The following is a 23,544-nucleotide window of genomic DNA, read 5'->3' as shown; positions in this document are numbered from 1 at the left end:
GCCACGCAGGTACGGCCACGCACGTACGGCCACGCACGTACGTATGGCCACGCATGCACGTATGGCCACGCAGGTATGGCCACGCAGGTACAGCCACGCAGGTACGGCCACGCAGGTACGGCCACGCACGTACGGGCACGCACGTACGGGCACGCACGTACGGGCACGCACACACGTATGGCCACGCAGGTACGGCCACGCAGGTACGGCCACGCACGTACGGCCACGCACGTACGGCCACGCACGTACGGCCACGCACGTACGGCCACGCACGTACGGCCACGCATGTACGGCCACGCACGCACGTATGGCCACGCACGCACGTATGGCCACGCACGTATGGCCACGCAGGTATGGCCACGCAGGTACGGCTACGCACGTACGGCCACGCACGTACGGTCATGCACGTATGGCCACGCACGTATGGCCATGCACATACAGGCACGCGAGAGCAAAGGAACGGCCTGTGTGTTTGTTTGTGGCAAGCGGTTTTATAGTATTGTTGCGGATTCGCGCCCACCGGCGTGCGAGCGGCCACGTAACTCGAATCGCGGCACGTCGCCCACCGGATGGACAATCCCGTCGTGACCCTCTCTGACTAACGCCGGGAACTAGTCACGGGTGGGCCTTTCGGCCTCACTATGATCGTGCCAATCGGCCCCCCGCGTGGGATAGGGTTGCTCGCCAAATTCGACCTACCTAAGTACCCACACGGAGGGTAGACCGGGCGATCGCACCTCGCCGCAGGTCGACTTCGGACACGGGCCACTTTAAGCGACCCGTTCCATTGCTATCGGGATAACCGGCGGTGTTATCGTCAACCTCGACGGTTCGATTAATTATTGGGCGTATTTAGCCCATGACCAACCCTTTACGTGAAGTAAGATGGAGATTCAATAAAAGAAAAGACGAAGCGAAACGGGAAAAACAGTTCAACATAAAGCACATTTATTCCGCGGCAAACGGAAAGCACACATATACAATTATGCACCAAAAGCAAATGTAAAAGTAGAAGAAGCACAACAATTCTGCACAAAAAGCAAATGCAACAATGCAGATCTACTACCGACTACCGAGCACACGGCAACACTTATACAGTTTTACTTTACAGACGGCGCCGACAACACACATACTCAAAGCCAAAGAAAAAGGAAGGGGCCACCCTCAACGATGAGGGGGGCAGACGGGCCTGGGGCCGAGACCGCGTCGAGCCTACCCGTCTGGTGATGAGCCGCAAGATGGCGGCGGCGCCCCGACTCCGCGGGCCTCGCTGGCACTGCCTGGAATGGGGTGGGAACGGGGCCCCCTTCTCACACTATCTCAGCGCGGGGGGAAACAGGAGGGGGTTGTTGATGCTCGGGGGAATGAGAATATCTCGCTGGCTTGGGTCCCGCGATGAGCGACTCCACCGCGACCTCAGTCGCGTTACCGGCCTTCCCTCTCCGCAGCTCCCCGACTCTGACACGAGCGCCCTCTCGACTGCCTTCGCCGCCGCCACAACTCTCCAACTCTCCCACTCTCCACTCTTCTCAACTCCGTCCAACTGCGCTTCAGAAACTCTTTTTCTCTCCCGATTCAGAAACTCCCTCAACAACTGCCTTTTCGGCGAGCGAACGCAGCCCTTTATAGCCCCCGGGGCTTCGCTCCTTCACCTTCGACCCTTCACCTCTGGCTGGCTCCCCATTGGACAGAGGAAAAGTGGGCGTGAATGATTCTTGATCCGATTTCTCGGAAAGGCTGGTGTTTTTGCACCCGCTGCTCGGTGCGCGCCCTGTACGAGTCCAGGATCGGTACCCACAAGCGGCGCGGGAATGGCGGTGATGCGATGGTTGCGAGAGCGAGATGTGACGGCAAGCGTCGTGGCTGTTGTTGTGAAGCGGCGTTGCGGTTGGTGGTTGTTGTGTGATGGCTGTTGAGACGTGGTTGGTGGTGGTTGTGGTGATAGTAATGGCGGCTGGTCCAAAATAAAGATAGTAAAAGAAAAACGGCTATCTAAAAGGGTCGCAGCCCGAATGAATGACATTTATTCCCTCTAAACAACGGGTTTGGGCCTAACTACACATATACTTACAGAGATATCTCACCTACGGGACCTGAATGGTGGTTTGCGAATTTCGTCAACCACAACAGTATATATATATATATATTTTTTTTTTTAAATTATTATTATTTTATTTTTTTTTGCACGTATGGCCACGCACGTATGGGCACACACGTACGGGCACGTGAGAGCGAAGGAACGGCCTGTGTGGTTGTTTCTGGCAAGCGGTTTTATAGTGTATATATATATTTTTTTTTTTGCACGTATGGGCACGCACGTACGGGCATGTGAGAGCGAAGGAACGGCATGTGTGGTTGTTGTTTCTGGCACGCGGTTTGAAAGTTTTTTTTGGGGGGGGGTTGCACGTATGGCCACGCACCTACTGGCATGCACTAGTCTATCTATAATTCCAGCAGTGTGTGTGTGTGTGTGTGTGTGTGTGTGTGTGTGTGTGTGTGTGTGTGTGTGTGTGTGTGTGTGTGTGTGTGTGTGTGTGTGTGTGTGTGTGTGTGTGTGTCTGTGACCGCTGTTTCTCGACAACCACTGGTCCGATCTAATTGAAACTTGCCAGATATATTGCTGGGGACCTGAGGATGTGCCTTTTCAAGGTTTGATATTAATCGGACAAGTGCTTCCCAAGTTATGGCCATTTATTTACCAACCAATGACAAAACACGTTGCTGCGTTGGCGTGGCCGATGGGGAAGAGCACCTCAGCCGCGTTCCCCATTACGGGTTACAACGTACGGACTTCCGAATAATGACTTCGTGGATTCCAATAATTTTTCGATTTCTTATGCGCATTTATAGATAAACACAATGCCCCAAGTTATGATCGTTTTCATATTAGACGGAGCATAAATTTTGGTAACATCAGAGTGAGCTGGTATGCTCCGAACCAGGAAGTAAATTTTAAACACGCGATAACTTACGATCAAAAATAAGCAAGTAGGAGACAAAATTTAAACAACGGGTGTTTTTTTTGGTACCTTTTAGATGTTTTTTGTTGCTGTTTTAGTACTTTTTTTTCCCCCCCAGAAAATGGCGTCACACTGCAGATGGCACGAACGTACGGGCACGCGAGAGCGAAGGAACTGCCTGTGTGGTTGTTTCTGGCTCGCGGTTTGAAAGTTTTTGGGTTTTTTTTGGTTTGCACGCACGTACGGGCACGCCCGTATGGCCACGTGAGAGTGAAGGAACAGCCTGTGTGGTTGTTGTTTCTGGCTCGTGGTTTGAAAGTTTTTGTTTTTGTTTTGTTTTTTCACGTATGGCCACGCACGTACTAGTAATTAATAATTTCTACATTCATTCCTTATTCTTGGAGACTCTGTGGGTCAGTCAAAGCAAACATCCCAAGCAGTTACAAGTTAGAAATAGTTTCTTTTCTTCTTTTTTTGCCTAGAACGTACTCAGTTGCCAGAAGGATTTAGTGATGAGGAAAAAAGGAAAACAAACAGAACTCGGGAGAGCACATACATCCGTCAAGCTAAGCACTTTGTTTTATATCCCACTGATAGGCCAGATCTGGATCCATACCTTCACCAAAATTTAATCAATTCATCCTGGTCACACACCCAACTTGCCCACCAAGTTGCCCATCCGAATCCGTCCACAACAGTTTGAGATATTGTACTCACAAACAAACAAACCTGCAAACAGGGACGAATACGTAACATCCGTCCACCTTCAATGATGGAGCTAAAAAAAATTTCCAATAAATATGAGTTTCCCTAAAAGGAACTTCAACCCAGGAGGAGGTCAAAACCTGAGCTATGGTTATCATATGGTTGTTCATTCATGCTCTATCCTTTTAAATTCTGTCAAGGAAGGAAACGGGTCAGACCATTTTTTAAATCTTTGGTACGACTCAGTCAGGGCTCAAACGACAGACCTCGCAGACTCGAGCAATTCAAGCAGACGCGATAATCAAGTCATTGGAGAGTAAACAATTCCATGACGATCAGATAGAGGTATTGATGTTGAGGATTATTCCAAGAGAATACCAAGGTAAACGTTGTTTTGTGGATTAAATGCAATAGAACTTGAGGACATGAATTATGGGTACAGAGAAAAATAATGCAAGAACTTTTATTTATTTATTTAAACTCAAGGTAGCTGCAGTAGAAGACTTTGCCTGAAAAGAGGTTGGGGGTCAACATGGTTGTTGCTGACCCAGTAACATTTTTTAAAACCCTCTTATTTCCCAATTTTGGTAGTCATCCCTCCCCAGCCAAAGGCCGAGGGTATTATGTTTATGGGTTATCCTTCCTGCTGTCCGTCCATCTGTCAGTCTGCCTGTGGGTCTATTATTATTATTTTTTTTGTTACCAATTAAGATAACTTGAAAACCACTGAAGAGATTTGAACCAAACTTGGCACAAGTGTAGACTGCAATAAAGATGAACTGATGACGTATTGGGTTCAACAGGAAACTCGTTATGTCTTATGAATGGAGGTTATGTTTACATCCCTGTCTGTCTGTGAGCAGGATATCTCAAAAAGTTATGGACAGATTCGGACGAAACCTGATGGACAGGTTGGGTGTGTGACAAGGACTAACTTATTACATTTTGTTGAAGATCCGGATTTGCATCCCGATCTGAGAATTTTTTAAGTGATTCTTCACCGTTGAGCGATCGGGCCAAAACGATATATCGCACGATATTTGAAAAAGTTATGGTTGGATTCAGATGAAACCTTGTGGACAGATTGGGTGTCTGACGAGGAGAATTGATTAGACTTTGGTGAAGATCTGTATCTCGATCCAGAGATGAGTTTTTATTTATTTATTTATTTTAAGTGATTCTTCACCATTGAGAGATGGGGCCAAAAATGATACATAGCACGATATTTCAAAAGTTCTAGATGGATTCGGACGAAACTTGGTGTGCGAGGTGTTTTGGTGACAAGAACAAGCCGATTCGATTTTGGTTCAGATCCAGATGTAGATCCGGCCTATCAGTGGGATACAAATCGTAAACGGTTCAGCCTGGCGGAGGAATGAGCTCCATCGAGTGCCATTCTAGCTTTTCATATGACTTTCAATTGAGATCAAATGTATATTTGTTTCATATTATTGTGGATAGAAGCATATTCATTGACACATTTGTGTCAAATTCTAGTTTCTGTATCTTTTTCGCCATTTCTATTGGCTTCAGAAGTGGACAGGTTAATTCCGAACACCCCTGCTTCTACTTGCAGACGGAGTAGTTGTATTGATCCATTCCGTGCAGGCATTAATCTGTGCTACCTTTGGTCCTCGAGGTGTTTACAAATCTTAGACTAGGAGTTGTGGCCTGTTCTTGGTGTTAAATTATTCCTGGATTACTCTCTATCGGATAACCTTTACGGCAAATGCTATCATAATTTGATCACCTGGAGACCATGTTGGTCTGGTCAATTGGTTACGATTCAATGGACCTGTGTCATTTTTGTAAATATTGCTCTTTTAGAATCCTATGATTTATAAGTAGAGATCACAAACACCATGTTATTCTCTTGTTTTGTTTTTTCAATTAATGTAACTATGTACAAGTAAATCCATACTTCCTGCAGTTAAGTGCGTGACTTGTTCAGTTTATCGATCCTAAATATATTGAACTCATTTAAAAAAAAAAAAACTCCCTTCCAAACTCCACAGGGACAAATCACTGGAATTTATTTTTAATTACACGTTATAAGAGTACGGATGGTTGTTCATATCTTTCCTTCCGTTGTCTTCAAAAGGTTGTACTTCCCAGTGTCATATGATGTCGCGGCACACGCTAAATAAGTACAATTCACTTTTACCTCGTTCCAGATCATTTGTATTTTCTTGCATCTCCATTCGCTGATTTCCATTAAACAAACAAACCCAATCAAACAAATAAGAGGAAAAGCTGACATGCCAAGGGCTGTGTCTTATGCATGCTTCAGCAGAACACTATCTGTTTTGTACCCAAGTTGATGATGTGCTATGTTGAAGGTTTTGGGTGCTCCGTGCATGCGGGTTAGGCCTAAGTCACATTTGCTCTACGGCGAGGATACGGCGGCCGTACGCCCTCTGAATTGACAGAAACGTGCGGCGGCCACAGAGTTTCTGCGGTGGCCTCAGGGTGTCCCTACGCCATATGGCTATATTTTACAGGCCGTAGGGGTCGCCGTGGAATTATGGCATGGAGTTATAACTTTTTTTTCTTTTCTACGTTCGCGTAGCAATTCGACAAGCCGAAACAAAAGAACTGGTAAAAAAAAACCCACTCGTTACCGTCCATCTGGCCGCACGTTCGCCTTAGGGCCCCCCTGCGGTCGCCTTGCGTCTGCCTTGAAAATTCTATGGCCGCCGCAGGAACACCCTAAGGTCACCGTGCGACATCAAATCAAAGACCGTACGGCACCCCCACGTTTTCGGTCTCCACAATTTGTAAATACGCCATGCGGCTCCCCGAAAAATAAAAACATATGTGACTGCTACATTGTGTGACCGTGGAAATACTGCGGCCGCCCTATAATTGCTAGTGGCCATAGATTTTGGAGACCCCACGGCCGCCGTGGCAAATGTGACTTCGGCCTAAGGAAGCTTTGGCTGATGAGAATAAACCGACCTGATTTACGATTCATCGGTGTGGGGGCAGTCCTACTTCAACCCAGTCAAAATGGCGAGTTAGAACCAGTGGCCTGTGCATCGCAACTCTGAATGACGTGGAGATAAATATTACTCCCAGATTGAGAGGGAATCATTGGGAATACTGTTTGATGCGTTTCGACAATAACTTCCGGGGAGACACTTCACACACTAATGATGGATGATAAACCCCAGGCAAAAATGCTTCCGTTAAAACTATAGTATATGAGAGTAATACTCGATGCATTGAAATTTCGCAACACTGGAAGAGTATCTCCTCTGGGGCACTGATCAACCGCCGACTCTCGCGCGGCAGAGAATGCGTCCTTCACGGTGAGATCACTCGCCTCCGTCGGAACATATGCAGAGACCAGGGAAGTGGCACCCAAGTCCTGACGAATCCTGTCTCATAATCCGCCCGTTGAACAGTGTTCCCTCAATTATCATGGGGTCAGCTTATTGGACACAGCGACAGCAACTCCTTGGATTTGGTAACCATCAGAGCGACCAGACCAATAGTCGGTGGTGTAACCACCTGCCATGATCTCACCACTAGCCAGTGTCTGAACCTCAGAATGCTGCAATACTGATGTCCAAACACTGCAGCTCAGATGATAGCAGAGACAGGTGACCATCCTCTCTTCGGGATAGGATATTCCAGGTAACCACTCAAAGGGACCAACTCAGGTTAACCCGAGGAGACCGGCATCTGGTGGATGACAACTCATCACCACCCCGACACACAACATCACAATCTGACCCAGGAAGGTTACCCCATGCTTTTCCTCCTGTCATCAAGGAATCGGGAGTCCCGAAGGCTTTGCCCCAATCCTGTCATCCGGTGAGCTGCCCTGCGGAGGGCAGCTTCGCAGGAGGTACTCCCACAGAGTGGGTTTTCAATTTTCTTTGCGTTTTTCTTGTGTTTTGTGGAATGACGGGTTTTGCGGTGGCTGGAGTGCAAATCCTGCCACCAACTTCCTAATAAGAAGTAACCCAACTGCAGGAGGACGTCCGCAGACACAGTTGGGTACCTGATATGAATGGCTCTTGACTCGAGGAGCTCCTCCACCCCTTGACACGTTTTGTTTTTATCCTCCTGGGTGTCCATAACATACACCTTCCTCACCAGGAAACCTGGTGGGTGAGAAGGTTTAGTCGCCGAGAACCCGACCATGAAACAGGTTAGTGCAGGTTTACATGGTACGTTTAGCGAGTCACAGATCTGATCTGGCCTGACCTGTGCGATATGGCACGATAAAAAGTAGTGTGATGTCATTTGGGTTAAACAAACATAAAAAATTGAGCACCTGCATCCTCTTTTATGCCAAAAACTCACCTATTTGTCATGTTCTCTGACATCAAAGCAAAAATTTAGATCAAACAGTCAATTCAGTGCAAACGGAATTTGGGATTACGGTCAACATATTATAATAGATAGATAACGTCGTACAACTGAGTTACCTTGACACCAGCTAAATGATAAACTTCCCAGTCACAGAATCCAGTGTGCATGATGTGATTTATTACCAGGGAAGTCTTTTAAAGACTGCATTAGAGACAAGATAGAAGGAAAAAATAATTTCGTTGTTATTTTTACAATATGTTTTTCGAGACAAATAACTACTCAGACCAATAATTCTTTAACTACATATTTGCTGAAGGTAAAAAAGTGGCCACTTGCTGTCTTACGCATGCTTTTAGCAAAGCGCCATCTGTTTTGTACCCAAGTTGATGACATGGTACGGTGGGGGTTTTGGCTGCTCTGTGCATGAGCGTAAAGGAGCTTAAGATGATGAGAATAAACCCACCTGATTCATGAGTATATGGACATGGCACCACATAAACGTGTGTGTGTGTGTGTGTGTGTGTGTGTGTGTGTGTGTGTGTGTGTGTGTGTGTGTGTGTGTGTGTGTGTGTGTGTGTGTGTGTGTGTGTGTGTGTGTGTGTGTGTGTGTGTGTGTGTGTGTGTGTGTGTGTGTGTGTGTGTTTTCCACATCTCACATGTGGGAGAAGAGCTCGATGCAATGTCCATAATATGAGTGCACTGGCTTTCTATTTTTGGTATCATGCAGGGAACTCCATCATTGAATGATTACTTTGGTTTTACTACCACAAATTATGATTAAAAATTAGCCTTTGGAGCTCCCACTGTGCACATGCACTCCATGACTCATTGGGCAGACAGTCAACAATAAACAAAAGCATACACCGATGATTCAAACATCAACCCACACCAACAACTCACTGCAAGTGCACTCTGGGGGAAGGCAGATTGAGTGGTGCCCATGTATTGGCCCCAGTTTGGTTTCTTAGAAGCATAAATGTTCTCTCCGATGTGTTGGAAAATCCTCTCTTCCTTTTTGCAGATGACTCCACATTGTCATACAGTACCTTCACCCCACCAATAGGAAGGCAGCAGCTTCATCACTCCATTCTGATTTGGAAATGATTAAAGGCCGGTATGATAAATGGAACATGCTTTGCAATCCTGGCAAATCTCACAGTCTTACTCTGTCACTCGAGAAGGGTCGTCAAACTAATGCACCCATCTATTTCCATGATCAGCCACTGTAAGATGTTCAGCTTCTCTAACTTCTAGGCCTCAACATCAGCCATGACCTTTCCTGGGCCAACCACAAAACAAAACTGGCTCCCAAAGACAGCCACAGACTGGCCATCTTACTTCAATCCAAGTCTTTCCTTGGAAAATCTACTCGTGGTGTACAAGGCCTTTTGTCCATAGCTCAATGAAGTACTGGTCTTCACGATGGGCTGGTACCCCAGCATTACATCTGTCTCTCCCTGATTATATGGAATCTAAAGCTCAAAATTATTGAAATATCCCATTATCTCTCTCTATCAAGTGCAGCCTGTGGCTTCTGGTTGCATCATTGGTTGAGACGCAGCTATGCCGTTGATGCAGTGTCCCCCATACCAGTACACTGGTACTCTTTTGCTGACCTCGGAAGGATGACAGGCTGAGTCAACCTCCTGGTGTATTAGTTCAGTGGCCCAACGGGGCTTGAACTCAGGACCCTAGGATCCCAAGCTGCCACCCTAACCACTAAGCCAACACCAGGCTTTTATATCCCATTATAAGGCCAAAGCACAAGGTCTGTTTCTCTCACATCGCAGGCAGGCCAGCTGGCTGTTTTCTCCTGTCCATTGTTTTATATTTCTTTGTTTGCTCTCTGCATCCTGCCACCCTCTCTGTCTGTATACATTCTTTCAATAACCCTCTCTTGATTAAACTTCAAAAAATCATGGCTGATTGTACACCTCAACTCTTTTAATCCTCATTTATCCCGTCTATGGAGCACCCATATTTATTCCATACATATATATACATATAGTATACATATACATATAGTATGGCGTCTATTTATTCCGTGACTGTTCTGTCTCACTATTCCCTCCAGGACTCCAATTAATCAGTGCAACACCATCTCTTGTCAACAACAATTCTGACCCATGATCTTTATTATCCCCATTAACCTTTCCAAACCAAACCATTTTACCTACTAATTACAGTTCCTTCCCCTCTTCCCTCTCTTTCCAGTTTTTTTTTCATTTCCTTGATGTTTGTCCCACTGTCAGTTCTCCCTTCCTCTTCCATGAGCAGAGCTCATGGAAATAAATAATCTCTTACACGTCAACATGGGGTTAAATTTGTCAGAGTTCTTGTCACGTCAAGACTTTCCGGTCTATAACTAGTTCCACAGTTGTGTGAGGGTTCCTAAAGACCTTGTTCTTGTCACTTTGCATGAAATAGTTTATCTCTGATCAGTTGCTTCATGTTGCGAAATTGGTGGTTCGATGGTAAAAGTCATGGATGTTAGTTTCTCAAGCTAAAACATGTTTAAGGTCGCCAAGGACCCTTTGTTGTTCTTCCAATCTCTGATCGCTCTCCTATAAAATGAAAGTTGGTTTTCAAGTCGCAAGACGACCTCACACCAGTGCGTTTACATCCCTTGCTCGATCCACATAACCCAGAACAATATTCCTTTGCCATGTCTGTAAGTTGTTGTTTGCCTTTAAAGATTCCATAAGTACTGTTAGCCTTGAAAGCAGTCATGGTTGCATGAATGCACCAGCAGGATCGCTGATGAATGCCAGGGAATTTGAAAGTACAGTTGTTTTCCTTTGCCGTGTTCAGGTTTCCCGATAAGTAGTGCAAGTCCTTGTGACAGGTGGTGCACTTACACAGTACTTTGGATCTAGGTGGAGCACTTTTTGAACAGTTCAGAGGTTTGCTTTTTTCCCCAAGATGCAAGAAGACCATTGGATGCTTCACTGTGATCGCAAACACTTTTTGCAGATACCTGCCCTTAAAAACTTCCCATTGATTTGGAGGGATGTAGAGGATTCTGGGGCAGGATGTGGAAGAAAAGGGAGGAAAGTGGGTTGCACTTCATATGCATTTTGGATATAAAGATCGTTTTTAGAGTTTTTGTAACATTAACATAGTAGGCCATATATTCAATGCTGCACTCATTTGTATTTCCTCAAGATTTTTTTTCTTTTCATGATGTCACGTGTAAGTCACAAGTTCATTAAAATGGGAGAAAGGCATCTGTCCATTCATTACAAACTGTAATTAATCATTCTCTATGTAATTTGGGAAGTGTTTGTTTGACTTATATGAACTCCAGAACCACTGGAGGAAGGAAAGAGTTGGAAAATGGTAGTTGTACTGGGGGGGGTGGGTGGGAGGTGGCGATACATGGGCAAGTTTGAGGGGCAAAGACTATTTTATACATCATGGTGGGGAGAGGACCCAAATTCTCTGTAAATGTATCGTATATAGTGCCTCCTGGTGGAAATGTGGTCGTTGAGCATAACCACATGGACCAAAGACATGGACTAGGCCCCTGTTGGTATCCACAGGTGACATGACCATCGCTGTTTTATCTCGGATCCCACCCCTTCCCCTCCCTCATCCCACTCCAACCCCTGCTTCCTCCCAAGGCAAGACATTTTTGAGCAGGTTGAACAAAATGGTGGCTTGAGAACCCAGTGATGTAACAGAGGGCTGAGCAAGATGGTGTGCTGCCATTTTGGTGGATTATTATTATTATTATTATTATTATTATTATTATTATTGTGATGAGCACCCCCTAAATTATCTCCAAAAGGGGGTGTTTAAATTAACCCAAACACCCAATTTTCATCCATGCACTCCCTTGGAGTTCCCTTAGTATGCATGCAAAATTCCAGGCGAGGTTTCATGGTTTTGGAGTTATGCATGGAGGGGACACACACACACACACACACACACACACACACACTTCTATATCTAGGGAATAGTTTCATCACCTCTTACCATATTCAATTTTACTCCCATATTGAACTTAAAAGTTTTCATTTCACTTCATGTGTTTTTAATTATAGTTTCAATACTTTGTTTAAACATATCAATAGCTTCCATGATTGAAGATAGTCCAGGGTCTTGAAAGCGAAACAATCTTATTTTTATATTCCCTTTAAATGCCCCTCAGCGTTTTCAATGGAGAATTTAGTGGCACCTTCCCTTTCTTCATTGTTCTTGTGTTTGCATGATTGAAGGTGTTTATTAGAATTTTTTTTAAAGAATATCATTATCACATCTATCACAATGTTTTGTTTCTTGGTCAAGTGGAGATATTTGTCTGAAAAGATTGAATGTGTGTTTGTTGGTTTGAAGGTGTTTTTTATAACATTTATATTCGTGATTGCAAACATCGTAGTACGTTGTTTTCACCATATTTATATAACAAAACTTTGCTTAAAATAAAATTTTCTTGATGAAAATTCCATTTAATTTAGAGGTGAATCTGTGCTTAAAACCATTTTGTCCTCCAACTTTTTTCACTTAATAAATACAATGTATCAAGACACAAAAGACAAGTTTCAATCAATGTCTTCATTTGTAAAAGATACTGAGAAATATGTCAAGGATGTAAAATTGAATAAAGATAAATATGACAGCTATTGGATAAAAACAATTATGGTGAATAATATGAGTTCTTCAATTTCCTTCAGTGGAAGAGCTTTTAGTATATCTGGAAGAACATCAATTAAAGTAGCTCTAAGAAAAGTTTCTCCTCTCCTTCTGGCAATATATTCAAAACTAGAAAAAGCAATGAAACAAGAAAAAGTATCAAAAAAGAAAAACCTTATGGATGAAGCTTTCAAAAGAAAAGATAAGACCATTTGTAATATGCAAGGAGAAATTTGTATTTTTTTCAACAACCCTAAAGATGTAAATCCTGATGAAATAAAGGATGTTGATATATCAGGTGAAATGACATTTCATTCAATAGTAGTTAAGGATAATTTTAAAATTACCTTTAATGTAACAAAATGTAGTAGTTGAATCTGTTAATAAAAAACACTATATAGATATAGATGGTAATGTTTTTTTCTACTAATTAAATATGAGTCATGATACAACTGAAGATTTTGAAGATTATGAGAGTGATGACAGTTATGATACCGAGAGTTTGTGTTCAAACAATAGTTATGATACCGAGAGTTTGTGTTCAAACGTTAGTTATGAAAGTAGTTTTATAGATGATTGTGAAAGTACTGAAGATGAATTTTAGTTTAAGCAAAGTTTTACTTTATAAATATGAATAGTATACTAGATCTTGAGCCCCTTGAATTCCCTGATTCTCCATATGACAAATTTGAGAATTGTCCTGCATGTGATAGAGTGGGATTATACACAGAGTCAAAAACCTATAAACAATGTATATTCTGTGATTATCTTCTAATTAATGATAATAAAAAAAATATTAAAAGGAATATAATTCTTTTCGATTTATACCAAAAATGAATTACTTTACAAGATTGATTAGAGAAATGAATGTAAAGTATGAGGGTGATAACGCACCTTTGCTTACAATGGAAGAAACTGAACATATTTGAGAAATGTTCAAAGGATTGTTGTGATATATTATTCATGATTGCCATTTTCAGGGACATATCAACACAAGATATTGTAAAAATAAAATAAAGGATTATCTTGAAATTAAACTTGCACTTAGGATAAAATATAGAGTTTCTAAAGAAGCCAATAATACATTAAATAACCTGTTTTCCAAATATATAAATGAATGATTTTTCACCCATTTGGGAAAATGAGATAAAATTTAACAACCATAAAAATCTTCCAAATTCATTAAGATGTCTTATAGCTGGTTCAAGCGCGTGTGGAAAAACCTGCTTACTTTTAAAGATGCTCCTTACTCCCAACTTTTTGGATTATGATAATGTAATAATTTTCACAAAGTCGAGTTTTCAACCTGAGTATCAACTTCGCTAATAAGGTTTTAATGCTGGTCTTCAAAAAGAAGATATAATCGGTTTATTTAAACTTCAAAACAAACTGAATGATAACAACATTGAAGATATAATACAAGTATTTTGTGATATACACCGAGATATAAAAAGAAATCAAAACCGATAACTTGTATTCTGAGTGATAATACGGATGATATACCGTCTCCCCAAGATTTGAATAAATCAAAAAAGAACCTCGTTATCTTTGATGATTGTGTTAATGAGAGAAACCAAACGGTAATGGACAGCTACTACACAAGAGGGAGACATTCTTCTTGTAATTGTATTTATCTTAGTCAATCATACTTTCAACTTCCTCGTCGCTCAATAAGAAACAATGCTGATACTTTTATTTTATTCAAGTTAAATTCAATAGATATAAACAATTTTGGAGAGACAATTGTTCTACATTATGTCGTAAAATAGCTCCGCAAAGCGGGCGTAACCCCTCAGCCCATGCATTGTAAAAGGAAGCAGTGATATCACGATGATGCAGTCAGTTAGAGCACGTTGGACGTCATATCGAAAATCAATCAGACTTCAAGACGGCTACCGTGGCGGCTAGTGAAAATCACAGCGCGCCCATTTTCGAAAGGAACCTTCCTCTTCTCAACTCCAACGCACACACTGCAAAAATGCATTTAATCAGACAAGCCAAGCCATTCTCGAAATTGACAAAAACCAATTTCAAGATGACTGCCGTGGCCGCCACAATGAAAATCGCAGCGTGCCCATTTTCGAAAGGAACATTCCTCTACTCAACCCCAACACACCCTGCAAAAATGGATTTAATCGGACAATGCGTTCTCCTCGAAATTGACGGACACCAATTTCAAGATGGCTGCCATGTAGGCCACATTGAAGTCGCAGCGTGCCCATTTTCGAAAGGAACCTTCCTCTACTCAACCCCAACATACCCTGCAAAAATGGATTTAATCGGACAAGGCGTTCTCCTCGAAATTGACGGAAACCAATTTCAAGATGGCTGCCATGGAGGCCACATTGAAAATCGCAGCGTGCCCATTTTCGAAAGGAACCTTTCTCTACTCAACCCCAACATGCACTGCAAAAATGGATTTAATCGGACAAGGCGTTCTCCTCGAAATTGACGGAAACCAAAAGTTTACAGACGGACGGACGGACGCCCGCCCGGACAACGCCTATGACGACAATACCCCTTAGCCAATTCGGGCTGAGGGGTAAAAAAGGAATTTGGGGATTATATGAAGCACACGACTGAAAAATATAAATATATTGTTGTGAAACAAAATGAGATATTAAGGGATATATTTTTCATTTTATAAACAATTACATATATAAATTACAACTATTATTATAAATCTTGTGGGTAAATCTGCTTCTGGAAAAAACTTTCATAAATCAAGGCTCTTGTGTAGTACAATTGAAAATATTGTAAATTTGCTTAAAAAGCAAATTGTATCATTGTATCATTGTATCAACAACAACGAGAGCAATAAGACCTGGAGAAGTAGAAGGTGAAGATTATTACTTCAGTAGAGATTCAGTGGAATCTTCTACTTCAGTAGGAGATTATTATATTTCAGTCTTTTTCATCCACCACCTGAGCCTTTAAAGATCACTTTTCTGGCTTTTTCTTTGATATGCAATCTCATTGGTTACGAGCCTGGTGTTGGCGCAGTGGTTAGGGCAGCGGCTTGGGATCCAACAGGTCCTGAGTTCAAGCCCCGTTGGGCCACTGAATTAATACACCAGGGGGTTGACTCAGCCTGTCATCCTTCCGAGGTCGGCGAAATGAGTACCAGTGTACTGGGCCGGTGTATACCCCGGTTAAAATAGGTGTACCATATCCCTGTGTCGTAAGAGGCGACCAGGGTTGCGTCAGGAAGGGCATCCGGCGTAAAACATGTGCCAAATCACTAGGCGGATCATATGGATGATCCGCTGTGGCGACCCCTAACGGGAGCAGCCGAAAGAAGAAGAAGAAGATGCAATCTCATTGGTTAACAGATATTACATGACATAGTGTTACGGATTTGGAAGCCTCCTGCACACAGACAGTCAGCAGTCCCCGCAGTTCAGTTATTTTGATAAGTATGTGTTATAGTTATGGTCCCATCCCCTATGTCTAACGGGAATTACATGTGTGCACTGCGAAGTTTCTTTATAGTTAGTTTTTTTTTTTTAACAACAAATCACCTTCACTTCATCAAACCACCGACTCCATTGCCCAAGTGTTTTTGGCTGAAGGCGTGGGCGGAGCCTCTATCGCTTCAGATCGAGGCTCCGCTCCGAGGAAGGGCATGGAGTGTTTCCTCCAGCCAATGGGCGAAGGGCGAGCAGGGCCGAGGCACTCCGGCCAATGGGAGGCCAGAGTGCCGAAAGCTACTACAGAGCCTCTTCGGGGGACGGGCCTCCCGAGACGCCCCGGCACATCCCCCCCCCCCCCCGAGATGCCACATCCAATCAGGAGACTCATTTCCTCCGGGCCGGCTCTGCCCCAGCCAGATGAAGTATTCGCCCCGTCAAAAGGCAAGAGTGGTTGTCAGGACCAGAGTACTGCAGTCATCAGGGCCTATTGCTTTTGGTCTGTCGTGGTGGCTTGGGCTTGGTCTCGGTCGTGGTCTGCGGCCCTTTGCGGTGGCTCCTCATGGTGGTAGTGGCTGTTAGGGTTAGGTCCCAGAGGACCCAAAACCCTTAGGACTGTAAATCCTGTTGACCTTTTTAGATTCGACTATACAACAAAAAATCTGTTAGAAGTCCCATGTTTTAAATACACACCATGTGAAGGTATATAAAGCAGCGAAATACGTCCTTCTCCCATGGCATGGCATTCTAGTCGAATAAATAAGATTAATCGGATATCTGTCTGTCTGTTCGCCTTTTTTGCAATGACCGCTGGGCCGACAACCACCAAATTTGGCACACAGACCAAGTATGACCCGGGGGTTGTCCTGTGTATTTTCATCCACAACCTCAGCCTTTAAAGAACCCAAAGAACCATAAGACCTTCTTTTTTTACATGCTTGAAAAAAGACTTTTACATGCTTGGGAGATAAGATCCATAATACCCTGAAGACCATTGAATTTCTCAAACACAATTAAGACACTTTAAAACAACGAATAGCTCAAAGATGCTTTGGACCCAAAGATGGTTAATATCCCTCATACTGTTGAAGACTTATAAGACCCCTGAAGACCCCTTAAGTATTTTGAAGACCCTAAAGACCCTGAGACCTCAAATAACCTTAGACACCAAAACCCCTTAAGAATTTGAATCCCCTTAAGAACTGCAAGACCCCAAAGACCCTTTAAGACCTCAAATACCCTAAACACCCCAATGACCTGAAATAACCAGAAGACCTTGAAGACCCTTGTGTCCCAAGCCCATCACTTTCTGGACCCACCTTACCCAGTTACACCGAGCTGTTCCTGGACTATATGTTCATTTCTCGTGACAAAGAGGAGAGCTTGCTGTCAAATCTCGACTTAGATTCTGCAACCGGTCCAGACGGCATCAGCCCACGTGTCCTAAAACCTGCTTTGCTGCTCTTGCTCACCCTCTCTCTGTTCTATTCACCCTTTCATTTGCTCAAGGTCATCTGCCATCTGCTTGGAAATCAGCAAGCATTACCGCTCTGCATAAAATGGAGCAGAAAAGATTCCTGCAACTATAGACCAATCAGCCTTCTCACGATCAGCAAGGTTATGGAATCTCTCATCAGTTCAGACATTAAATCCTTCCTCTTCTCCAATGGCTTGATTTCTAATCATGCATTTGGTTTCAGACCAGGTAACTCTACCCTGGATATGTTGCTTCTGCTCTCCCAACAATGGATGGAGGTCCTCAATGCCAGACATGAAATCATGGCCATCTTCCGAGACATATCACGTGCTTGTGATACGGTCTGGCACCTTGCACTGCTCACCAAACTCTCTTCCTATGGTATCCAAGGACATCTCCACTCATGGCTCACAGACGTCATCTCCTGTCACAGACAATGTGTGGCCCTCAGTGTAGTTCTCTCATCCCCTTTTCCTGTCCTTGCTGGAGTTCCTCAAGGCAGTGTTCTGGGCCCTATTCTTTTTCTGGTTTTCAATGATCTCTCTGACGCTAGAAAATCCTCTTTCTCTCTTTGCTGATGACTCCACCCTCTGTCGTATCATCTGTCATCCCTCAGATCGGCAAGCAGCAGCCTCTTCACTCTCTGCAGATCTGGGTAAAATCTCAAACTGGTCCAACACGTAGAACATGTCTTTCAATCCTGACAAATCTCACACTCTCAATATGCCTCTCTAAAAGGACCTTCTGGAAAACTCCCCACCTATCACAACAATCTTCTTGAAGAAGTCCTATCATTCAAGGTTCTGGGTTTCACTATCTGCCATGATCTTTCCTGGGAAAGCCACATTTCAAACTGGCCTCCAAAGCCAGTCGCCGACTAGGCATCCTCCTTTCTGCAAAGTCCTTCCTTGGCACACCTGAGCTCCTGACCACATGCAAAGCTTTCGTCCACAGCCTGATGAAATACTGCTCTCCCATTTGGGCTGGTGCTCTTGCCTCTCACCTTTCTCGGCTTCACGCTGTGGAAACCAAAGCATTGACGATTATTGGTATCTCCTGCGATGAGGCTGAATCTTTGGGTCTCTCACGCTCTCACCGCAGACAGGTCGGTGGTCTCTCTGTCTTCGACCATCTCCTCTCCAGCCTCGCCCTTCCTCCCCCCGCTCTGTCTGAGATATGCCCCCCCCTCTCCCGCACAAATTTCCGCATAGCGCTCAAGGTCCGCCAGCAACCCCCATCTGGTAAAACTACCAAAATCAAGAATCACTGCTCGCCTTCACTCTTCCATTACTATTTTTCCCCACCTTTGGAACAAACTTCTACACACTCTGCGTGTTCGCTCTCAAATGAGCCTCCACAGTGTATACAAAAAAAAAGACCTCAAAGACACTTAAGACCCCAAGATCCTTGAAGACCCTGAAGACCACTTACAGACTGGTATTCCCTTAAGACCCCTTTACCCACTGGTGTTCTGGCTCTCCTGCCACCAACACAGTTTTTCCATCTGCCCACCCTTATCCCGTTGGTTCTCCTGCCCCCGATCCACCTGCCCCTTTCTCAGCCCTGCCGGCCCTCCTGCTTCTCCCACTTCTCAGTACCCCCCACCCGGGCAATGCCTGGTAACCCTGCTAGTTCAAAATATAATATTAAATTGAAACTAGAATGGCACTCGGTACAGCGCATACCTCCGTTAAGCTGATTAGTTGACGTTTTGTATCCCAATGATAGGCCGGATCTGGATTCAGACCTGAACTAAAATCTAATCGGCTTGTTCTTGTCACCTAACCACTCGTCTACCAAGTTTCGTCCGAATCCGTTCATAACTTTTTGAGATATCGTGCTCTATATCAGTTTAGCCAAATCACTCAATGGTGAAGAATTACTTTATAAATTCTAGTATCCGGATCCGGATCTTCACCAAAATCTAATCAGTTTGTCCGTGCCACACACCGAACCTGTCCACAAAATTTCATCAGAATCCGTCTCCAACTTTTTTGAGATATTTTGTTCACAGAGACAGACAGACAAACATGAACAGGTACACCTTCAGTGGACAGAGGTAATGAAGTTGTTACTCGATCATAAACTGACGTTTGTAGTCAGACAGACGGATGGACAGACAAAGTGAACCAATTGCTTAACCCTGCCTTTCACTTCGCGTTCGCGTGGGGCAAAAATTGCAGATTGCAGTGCACTCAAGTACAGTATTGAAATCCTTAATTGTGTCTTGCTTGTGACTTAACTTGAACAGCAAACCTTGTTGTCAAATGAAAATGAGAAAGGGAAAGTGTTGTTCCTGTTAAAATAAAGATAATTTGGAGAAATAAAGTTGCTTCTGCTTATTAAAAGAATTCCTGATTTGGATTCCAACTGCCTTGTGTCCACTTTGTATTCATGTCACAGTATTCAGAAATTAATTGGTCCATCAGTGTGCACAAGAAAGTCTTGTGGGGTTCGTGAGTCAAAGGTTACAACTCTGAAAGAATAAGGCAAGTCGGCAAAATAGTTACTTAATTTAACCACCATATTTATTTTCATGGAGAAACTCCACACTTGCTTTAGTTATATCTCATGGATGTAGTTTGGTGGATAATTTCCTTATATGGTACTTAAGGCTCAGCAGTAGAGACATGAATGATGAAAGAAACTTGTCTTGTGTGCAAGCAAGGACATTAGGGGACATCAATGTACCTTTTTTTTTACATGAACAATAAAGACATTTGGAGACTGAACAAATCAATGAATGCATTCATATGGTATTTCAAAGTATGATGATCTGAAACATCCAGTTCCAGATCACTGGTTTCTCACAATATGGCATAACTTTAATCATGCGCACGCTACGGCGCAGTCACTGCAAGCAGGTATAACTGCAGTTATGATATATTATCAGTCTTGGTTATTAACTTGAACAGAGGCTGAGTATATAAAAAGCTCTGGACCACAACAAAAATGTGTAGCCGTTTCCATGATGTCAGACTTTACTCGAATGCTTTTTAGATAATAATTTAAATTCGGATGAGCCTCACTGATTTGAACCTTGACCCCTAACATAATTTTAGTCCCTCGGAACATGTGCTGGCATTTGACTTTTTTTTTTTCTTCGTTTCTTTTCGAAAAATGAAAATATGGTTTAATGACAGGGTATCTGTAGGGTTGTTTTGGATTCACAAATAAAATTGTTCATTAAACAGCTTCCGCATAATATTTATCCACATTCGCTAACCAAACAAATATGGATAAATCGTAAGTGCAGCAACAGACTGCCTCCCACATAGTGGCTTCTTTTACTACTACCCATAAATATAAAAAAAATTTATTACAACAGAGGAAAACCCAAAGATATAAATAATTCGTCTATAAACAGGTACACAAAGCAATGCCGACATTGTACCTCAATGATCTTCAAGGTAATTGGACAGATCGGATCCCACTTGAGTTGGCTTGTTCTCGTTCCCATGTGAACCCTTGTCTCATTAATGTATGGAATCTGTGCTCAAGCCCCATATACCATTTATGTTTGTCCATCGTCTTCTACTGTCTTTGTAATTCTTGTTCAAGTACACTGGTGTCGACTAATTTCTTCATTCTGTGTGATATATGTACATAGTCATCCCTGAACTTCAGATGAGGGTGGAGGTATACATGGACATTGGCAGGACAGTGTGAGGTAGCTTGGGGTTTGTTGGATTATTGTATACATTAGCGAAGAATCCGTCCTTATTTAGGGGACAATTCCTCCCAAATTACTGACATTAATTCCCACAGAATTGTGATATTTTAGTATGTCTTGTAATACCAGCTCCCACTTGGAGAGGTGCTATGCCACACAGTGCCGACAGAAAGTGTACACCCCCTTTCAAAATTTTCACCTTTTGTTGCCTTTTAGCCTGGAATTAAATTGCATTAAATCAAACTTTTTCCACCTTTATTTACGCATCGTAACCCACAACTTACAAGTGAAAAACAAATTCTACAAATTTCAGAAAATTATTTTAAAATAAAATAAATTGGACTATCTTGGTTGGATAAGTGCCGACCCCCTCTGAGTAAATACTTGGCGGAAGCACCTTTGACAACAATTACCATCTCCTCTCCAGCCTCGCCCCCCCCTGCTCTGTCTGCGAGATGCCCCCCCCCCATATTTCCGCAAGGCACTCAAGGTCCGCAAACCCCTTCTGGTAAAACTACCAAAATCACGACTCACTGCTCACCTTCACTCTTTCATTCCTCTTTTTCCCCACCTTTGGAATAAACTCCCACACTCTCTTCAATCCCACTCGTCCCTCCAGGCCTTCAAAACAGCTGTTCACCACCATCTCTTATCTTCCCCCATCCAAAACCACGATCTTTTCTAGCCCCATTAATCCACCCCAGATGCACCTCCTTCAAATTCCCTGCTTTCCTTCCTGAAAGTCCCTGTAGTGTCTATCTTGTATACCCCGTGTTCCCCGCCCCCTCCCTCTCCCTTCCACAGATCATCTCCTCATGTCTCTTCCCCACTGTTTTGTCCTTCCCTCTACCACCCCTCTTGTCTCCTGCCTCCCCCCCTTATGTGTTAGTTCTCATTTGAGCCTCGACAATGTATACAAAAAAAAGTACTCCCCATGGTAAACAAGTGTGATTTTTGACGATGTCATAGATGGTTTCGTTATGACATCATAATTGAAGACGTCAAACGCACGCTTTATCCGATCAGGATGAAAATTTTTGAGGGTCAACTCGGGCTCAATTGTATGGTTGGCGGGGGAGGGGGGGATGGGGAATTTATGACATCGATGACTTGATTTGGCAGACTTTTTTTTTAACATGAAAGCCTTCAAAAATCTTGTTCTCCAAAACGGTTGAACAGATTGATGCTAAACTTTACTGGTATGGTCACCTCTCCATGAGGAACAAATACTTCTCCACCAATGACATCACAGGCCACATGGTTTGTCAGCTATGATTTTTTTGAAGGATAAACCTTTTAAAATTCCCTTCTCCAGAACGGCTTGACAGATCGAAGGGAAACTTCACCCCAACGTTCCCCAAGACTTAGATACCAGTATGTTCACAAATAATGAATGTCACATGGTATGGCAGCCATATTGGATTGAATGAAAATCTTTTTAAAAAATTATTTCTCTTGAACCACTTCATCAATCGGTGTAAAACGTCACAGTTATGATCCAGTAGTCATGGGGAATAAATGTTTTAAATTTCAACCTTATCGGGCACATGGTCTTGCAGCCAGAATTATTTAATATTTTGAATCTGGGTTCAGGGAGTTAAATCAAACTTGGTACAAGGAGGCATATCTGGTGACGTCGTGACGTGCGTTGAAGAGTGCCCTTCTAGTTTTTATTTTTTTTATTAATTTTTTGCCTAAAACACTCCCCAGCACTCACTGATGCGTCTCTGAAAGTTTGATGACGATCTGTTTGGCCATCTCTGAGAAAAATGGCAAAACACACACACACACTCACTCACTCACTCACTCACTCACTCACTCACTCACTCACTCACTCACTCACTCACTCACTCACACACACACACACGGCTCTTTCATCGTATAGATGAGTAAGATGTAGTACAGTGATTGTGATGGTTGTGTAAGGATGTCGCAAAAAGGTGAATCTCATTTTGATGTTTTTTCGTTCCTGACCCTACAACTGTCTTTTCCCCTTCCCAAAAATATTTTTCCCAATAATATATTTTTTTAATCAAAATAATGTTTGGCAGGTGTGTATCATATACATATATATATATATATATATATATATATATATATATATATATATATATATATATATATATATATATATATATATATATATATATACTCGTGGGGCATGCTTACAGGCTGCAAGCAGATACTGGGGTGCATCCCACTTGCAAGTACATAATAAGTTCAAGTACAAAATACATACAAGTCTTGAAAAAAAAACATTTAACTCTCACCAGGCTGAACAGTTTACGTTTTGTATCCCACTAACAGGCCAGATCTGGATCCAGAGCTGAACCAAAATCAAATCGGCTTGTTCTTGTCACC

This window comes from Eptatretus burgeri, chromosome 9, assembly GCF_056783735.1.
Source record: "Eptatretus burgeri isolate ZD-2024b chromosome 9, Ebu_testis_v1, whole genome shotgun sequence".
NCBI lineage: Eukaryota > Metazoa > Chordata > Myxini > Myxiniformes > Myxinidae > Eptatretus > Eptatretus burgeri.
Note: the sequence above shows the minus strand (reverse complement) of the source record.